This window comes from Schistocerca cancellata, chromosome 7, assembly GCF_023864275.1.
Source record: "Schistocerca cancellata isolate TAMUIC-IGC-003103 chromosome 7, iqSchCanc2.1, whole genome shotgun sequence".
NCBI lineage: Eukaryota > Metazoa > Arthropoda > Insecta > Orthoptera > Acrididae > Schistocerca > Schistocerca cancellata.
Genome location: NC_064632.1, coordinates 298,272,938 through 298,280,437, shown reverse-complemented (window position 1 = coordinate 298,280,437; position 7,500 = coordinate 298,272,938). Strand labels below are relative to the sequence as shown.

At 57.1% G+C, this 7,500-nt stretch overlaps 1 pseudogene; it reads left to right on the top strand.

Moving 5' to 3' along the window:
* The first annotated feature begins 3,399 nt into the window (after nt 1-3,399).
* The window catches only part of LOC126093736 (large subunit ribosomal RNA), a 7,802-nt pseudogene continuing 3,701 nt past the window's right edge, over nt 3,400-7,500 (top strand).

Genomic DNA, 7,500 nt, shown 5'->3' with positions numbered 1-7,500 from the left:
AAGCAGCCAAACCAATCGAGAGTTAACCATTCGCTCCATCACTTTACAGACACAGCTGGTAAGTGAGATAGGTCGATAACTGGAAGGCAAGTGCTTGTCCTTCCCCGGCTTAGGAATCGGGACAACAATAGACTCGCGCCAGCATGCGGGAACATGTCCCTCAATCCAGATGCGATTGTATGTACGAAGAAGAAAACCTTTACCCGCAGGAGAAAGGTTCTTCAGCATCTGAATATGAATAGAATCAGGCCCTGGAGCGGAGGACCGTGATCGGCCAAGTGCGGTTTCGAGTTCCCGCATGGTGAATGGGGCATTATAACTTTCACAATTCGAGGAGCAAAAGTCAGGTGGCCTAGCCACCTCTGCCTGTTTGCGGGTGAGGAAGGCAGGGTGGTAATGAGCGGAGCTCGAAACCTCGGCGAAAAAGCGGCCGAAGGCATTGGAGACAGCCTCAGGGGCCACAAGGACTTCATTCGCGACCTTCAAGCCAGAAACTGGGGAGTGGACCTTAGTGCCAGATAGCCGGCGCAGGCTACCCCAGACAACAGAAGAAGGAGTAAAACTGTTGAAGGTGCTTGTGAAAGCAGCCCAGCTGGCTTTCTTGCTTTCTTTAATAATACGACGACACTGAGCACGTAATCGTTTATAATTAATACAATTCGCCACTGTAGGGTGGCGTTTAAAGGTGCGTAAAGCACGTCGACGAGCACGTAAAGCGTCTCTACATGCTGCGGTCCACCAGGGGACCGGTACGCGACGTGGAGAAGAAGTAGGGTGAGGGATGGAATATTCAGCAGCAGCGAGAATGACTTCCGTGAGGTGTGCGACCTGACGATCGCAGCTTGTGAAGGTTTGATCCTGAAAGGTCGCCCTGGAAGAAAAGAGCCCCCAGTCTGCCTTGGAGATGGTCCAACTAGAGGAGCACGGAGAGGGAGTATGCTGCAGGAGATGGATAACACACGGGAAGTGGTCGCTCGTATATGTATCAGCAAGTGCATACCACTCAAACCGGCGTGCAAGTTGGGGAGTACATATAGAGAGGTCTAAATGGGAATAGGTATGAGATGTGTCCCAAAGAAAAGTAGGGGCGCCAGTATTGAGGCAGACAAGATTGAGCTGGTTGAAAAGGTCTGCTAACAAGGAGCCCCTCGAGCAGGATGCTGGAGAGCCCCAAAGGGGATGGTGGGCATTGAAGTCTCCAGTTAACAAAAATGGTGCAGGTAGCTGAGCAATAAGTTGCATCATGTCTGCCCTGGTAACGGCAGATGACGATGGAGTGTAAACGGTACAAAAGGAAAACGTAAAAGTGGGGAGAGTAATGCGGATGGCAACTGCCTGCAGGCCGGTGTGCAACGTGTTGGGATCGTAGTAAATATCATCCCGGACCAGCAACATAACCCCTCCATGAGCTGGGATACCTACCACAGGGGGTAGGTCAAAACGCACAGAGGTGTAGTGTGCCAAGGCAATTTGATCGCATGGGCGTAGCTTCCTTTCCTGGAGGGCTACGACGAGCGGACGATGCAAGCGGAGCAGCAACTTCAAGTCCTCTCGGTTGGAGCGAATGCTGCGAATATTCCAGTGAATAAGTGCCATCGTAAGAAAAGGAAGATGAGAGAAGGGGTCACCTCGAAGGCCGCGTAGGGCCTGGCTTCGAGCGAGCACTGCCGCCGCTATCAGTAGGCGGACAGTCATCGTCCATGGGGTCTATAGGGTCATCGGCCATCTCGGGAGGATGGCCGGGAGGGGGAGCTTCCTCCGCCGGTGAACGGCCAGATGTTCGGCTACCAGCGGTGCGGCCAGGCGAAACGGATGACGGCCTGGGGCGGCAACCGCTGGGTGGCGCAGGAGAAGAAAGGCGCCGTGGCGGAGAAGGAGAACTGTGCTTCCTATGCGCCTTTTTAGAAGGACGTTTGGTGGAAGTACCGGTCGAAGGCTGGGAGGTCGAGGGACGGAGGAAGTCTGCACGGGATGGTTCCTTCTTGAAGGCCCATGCATCTGACTTCGGGGTCTTCGACTTAGCAGAAGCTGAGGAAGTGGCTGGTGTCTGTGGGGTGATGGGAGGAAGAGGAGACGTCGACCGCGCGATCTTAGCACTGGCCGAACGGACGACCGTGGTGCTGAATGTCAGATCGCATGTCTGGGTTGCTACCTCCCGGGTAGTCCGAGGAGAGGCGAGGACAGTGCTGTATTTCCCCGCTGGGAGCAGCGTGGGCTTCCTACTAGCCAATAGCTTGCGAGCAGCCGAGGTGGACACTTTCTCTTTGACCCGTATTTCCTGGATACAGCGTTCTTCCTTATAGACAGGACAGTCGCGGGAGGATGCAGCATGGTCACCCTGACAGTTCACACAACGAGGAGACGGAGGTGGACAGTCACCCTCATGGGCATCCCTGCCACAAGTGACACATTTAGCCGCATTGGAACAAGACTGTCGAGTGTGATTGAAACGCTGACACTGGTAGCAGCGCGTAGGTGTCGGGACATAGGGGCGAACAGAAATAACCACGTAGCCCGCCTTGATGGGCGATGGCAGCTTAACACTATCAAAGGTCAAGAAAAGTGTCCGGGTCGGTACAAGGTCATTGTTGACCTTTTTCATGACCGTATGGACAGCCGTCACGCCCTGCTCAGCGAGGAAAGATTAAAGCTCCTCGTCAGGCAATCCGTCGAGGGAGCTGCTATAGACTACACCACGAGACGAATTCAAAGTTCGGTGGGCCTCCACCCGGACAGGGAACGTGTACAAGAGTGTGGCCCGAAGCAGTTTTTCTGCCTGAAAGGCACTCTCAGTTTCGAGTAATAAGGTACCGTTACGCAACCTGGTACAAGATTTGACAGATCCGGCTATGGCATCTATGCCCTTCTGAATAACGAAAGGGTTGACAGAGGAAAAATCCTTTCCGTCCTCAGATCGAGAAACTACAAGGAACTGTGGGGCAGGCGGTAGTACTTTTGTCACTGTTGGCTGGTCACGTTTCCGTTTTTGGGTCGAAGTCGAAAGCGATGGAGTAGAATCCATTGCGGAGGAATCCCCCATGATTGCCAGCGTCTCCGATGGCGCGCTCCTTCCTTGTGGGGACCCTCTCAGAGGGCACTCCCGCCTTAGGTGAATGTTTACACCTCAGGTCACACCTCCCGAGAAACAGACAGAGGGACCAATCGGCATGGTCAGAAGGTATCAGCTCAGGCAATCACCCCTCCCCGGGCCTGGCCTTTACCAGGGGGTACGCGCGTGCCTTACATGTCTACCCAGGGCGGGGACTTACGCGTTACCCCGTCACCGGCTACGCGTGCGAACGCGTGGGTCGGCCTTCAGACACGCACAGGGAGGAAGGAAGAAGAGGAAAAAGAAGAGAGAGAGGGAGAAAGAGGACAGACTGTCTCAAACGCCGAGGCGGAGACCAGAGAAGGCAAGGAGAAGAAGGCAATGAGAAGGCAAGGAGAAGAAGGCAATGAGAAAGCAAGGAGAAGAAGGCAATGAGAAGGCAAAAAGAAAATGGCAATGAGAAGGCAAGGAGAAAAAGGCAATGAGAAGGCAAGGAGAAAAAGGCAATGAGAAGGCAAGGAGAAAAAGGCAATGAGAAGGCAAGGAGAAAAAGGCAATGAGAAGGCAAGGAGAAGTCAAGGGAAAGAGTAAGGAAGACAGTGAGGTGGAGAAGAGCAAAGAAAGGAACCAGCAAAAGGAAGGAAGAAACGAGAAGTGGAAAACCAAAAAGACCACGATTATAGGTCGTGAAACCGTCCGTCTCCGGACGCAGGCGCTAACTACCCCCGTGAGGGGGATGGACTCCTTTTAGTCGCCTCTTACGACAGGCAGGAATACCTCGGGCCTATTCTAATCACCGGACCCGCAGGGGGGAAACCGTTCTGGGGTAAACGTGAGAAGTCCGAAAGGTCGAACGGGTAAGATTCACGCCCATCCGGCCACTGGCTCCCGCCCTCGGCAGATGGGGCCGGCCGCCAGCGCGGAGCAATCCGTGGCGGGGTCGTGTCCGGTTGCCTTTCCACTCGCCGCGGGGTGGGGCCGTTCCGGTGTGCGGTGGGCCGCACTTCTCCCCTAGTAGGACGTCGCGACCCGCTGGGTGCCGGCCTACGGCCCTGGTGCGCAGCCTGTCCTTCCGCGGGCCTCGGTTCGCGTCTGTTGGGCAGAGCCCATGTGTCCTGGGTGGCTGCTCGGCGGTATATCTGGAGGAGTCGATTCACCCCTTTGGGCGCTCGGGCTCCCGGCAAGCAAGCGCGGTTCTTCCCGGATGACGGACCTACCTGGCCCGGCCCCGGACCCGCGCCGCTGTTGGCTCGGGATGCTCTCGGGCGGAATAATCGCTCCCGTCAGCGGCGCTTCAGCTTTGGATAATTTCACGACCCGTCTTGAAACACAGACCAAGGAGTCTAACATGTGCGCGAGTCATTGGGCTGTACGAAACCTAAAGGCGTAAAGAAAGTGAAGGTCTCGCCTTACGCGGGCTGAGGGAGGATGGGGCTTCCCCGCCCTTCACGGGGCGGCGGCCTCCGCACTCCCGGGGCGTCTCGTCCTCATTGCGAGGTGAGGCGCACCTAGAGCGTACACGTTGGGACCCGAAAGATGGTGAACTATGCCTGGCCAGGACGAAGTCAGGGGAAACCCTGATGGAGGTCCGTAGCGATTCTGACGTGCAAATCGATCGTCGGAGCTGGGTACAGGGGCGAAAGACTAATCGAACCATCTAGTAGCTGGTTCCCTCCGAAGTTTCCCTCAGGATAGCTGGTGGTCGTACGAGTCTCATCCGGTAATGCGAATGATTAGAGGCCTTGGGGCCGAAACGACCTCAACCTATTCTCAAACTTTAAATGGGTGAGATCTCCGGCTTGCTTGATATGCTGAAGCCGCGAGCAAACGACTCGGATCGGAGTGCCAAGTGGGCCACTTTTGGTAAGCAGAACTGGCGCTGTCGGATGAACCAAACGCCGAGTTAAGGCGCCCGAATCGACGCTCATGGGAAACCATGAAAGGCGTTGGTTGCTTAAGACAGCAGGACGGTGGCCATGGAAGTCGGAATCCGCTAAGGAGTGTGTAACAACTCACCTGCCGAAGCAACTAGCCCTGAAAATGGATGGCGCTGAAGCGTCGTGCCTATACTCGGCCGTCAGTCTGGCAGTCATGGCCGGTCCTTGCAGCCGGCCGCGAAGCCCTGATGAGTAGGAGGGTCGCGGCGGTGGGCGCAGAAGGGTCTGGGCGTGAGCCTGCCTGGAGCCGCCGTCGGTGCAGATCTTGGTGGTAGTAGCAAATACTCCAGCGAGGCCCTGGAGGGCTGACGCGGAGAAGGGTTTCGTGTGAACAGCCGTTGCACACGAGTCAGTCGATCCTAAGCCCTAGGAGAAATCCGATGTTGATGGGGGCCTTCGTAGCATGATGCACTTTGTGCTGGCCCCCGTTGGGCGAAAGGGAATCCGGTTCCTATTCCGGAACCCGGCAGCGGAACCGATACAAGTCGAGCCCCTCTTTTAGAGATGCTCGTCGGGGTAACCCAAAAGGACCCGGAGACGCCGTCGGGAGATCGGGGAAGAGTTTTCTTTTCTGCATGAGCGTTCGAGTTCCCTGGAATCCTCTAGCAGGGAGATGGGGCTTGGAACGCGAAGAGCACCGCAGTTGCGGCGGTGTCCCGATCTTCCCCTCGGACCTTGAAAATCCGGGAGAGGGCCACGTGGAGGTGTCGCGCCGGTTCGTACCCATATCCGCAGCAGGTCTCCAAGGTGAAGAGCCTCTAGTCGATAGAATAATGTAGGTAAGGGAAGTCGGCAAATTGGATCCGTAACTTCGGGATAAGGATTGGCTCTGAGGATCGGGGCGTGTCGGGCTTGGTCGGGAAGTGGGTCAGCGCTAACGTGCCGGGCCTGGGCGAGGTGAGTGCCGTAGGGGTGCCGGTAAGTGCGGGCGTTTAGCGCGGGCGTGGTCTGCTCTCGCCGTTGGTCGGCCTCGTGCTGGCCGGCGGTGCAGGATGCGCGCGCCTGCGCGGCGTTCGTGCCCCGGTGCTTCAACCTGCGCGCAGGATCCGAGCTCGGTCCCGTGCCTTGGCCTCCCACGGATCTTCCTTGCTGCGAGGCCGCGTCCGCCTTAGCGTGCTCCTCCGGGGGCGCGCGGGTGCGCGGATTCTCTTCGGCCGCCATTCAACGATCAACTCAGAACTGGCACGGACTGGGGGAATCCGACTGTCTAATTAAAACAAAGCATTGCGATGGCCCTAGCGGGTGTTGACGCAATGTGATTTCTGCCCAGTGCTCTGAATGTCAACGTGAAGAAATTCAAGCATGCGCGGGTAAACGGCGGGAGTAACTATGACTCTCTTAATGCTCACATGATGCGTCATATACGGATCCTCTCTAACCACTCCTCAGCATCCTAGCGATGTCGAGTGGATGATGGTTCGCTTAGCCTCTCGGTGTGAAATCCTAGCTCTGGCCTTCTCGTGGCAGGGGTCGTGAGAGGTTCTTAGGAAGATTATGCTTGGGTATAACTCTTCCAAAGTTCCTCGACAGACAGAGCGGGGTGAACTTTCGGGGCTCGTGGGTTGCCGCCCCCCTGCCCCTGTTTCAGCTGGCCCCAACGCAAGGAAGAAAGCAGGTAGCGGTACTCCCGCTGGACACGCCGCGCCAGTCGTTGGGTCAGCATCCGACGCCGCCAGTTCGGGTCGAGCCGCAGTGCCTGCCATCACATGTCCCGAGTGCCACCGGACCTTCACCACCAAGACAGGTCTTGGTGTACATCGTCGCCGCGCCCATCCTGCCGCAGGCAACGCAGAGGTGACCACCGAGAGGGTAAAGGCCAGGTGGTCTAGTGAAGAGCTGCTACGCCTGGCCCACTCTGAAGCAGCACTTACGCTCAAGGGCACCTGGTTCCTAAATCAAGAGCTTGCTAAGGCGTTCCCGAATCGTTCCCTCGAGTCAATTAAAGGGCAGCGTCGTGGAACAGCCTATAGGAACCAGGTCGCGGAGTTTGTTGCTGCCCTCTCTGCTGTTGGGGCGGGGTCGCCTCCATCTGTTGCAGCTGTGGAGCCTGCCGGTTCCTGTGCAGCACCCCCCTCCCCGTCGGCAGCTGTTGATACTGTCGACCAAGCTGTCTGGTCGGCCTTGGCAGCCCTCCCGTCGTCTGGGTCTAGGTACAGAGCAGTCGATGACATCCTGGCGCTTGGGCCAACGACATCGGCCTCAGTCATAATGGGCATGCTTTCGGCTGCCCTTGACGCCATTGGCAGCAGGGAACCATCGCCAAATCCTGTTGCCCCCCGCCAGATGTTTGAGCCACGAGGGATGAAGCGGGCTCTGCGGAGGAGGGAGTACGCCCTCTGTCAGCGGGCCTTTTCAAAGAGCGCTGCTCGCTGCATCAGCGGCCTTCTGGATGGAACGCTCCTTCACCCACCACCCCCTATTCCTGGGTTGGTGGAGTTTTGGAAGGACCTTTTCACCCGGCGACCATCTGGCCAGGTGGACCGTCTGGAGGGTCGGCTGTTGCCCTCCTCCATC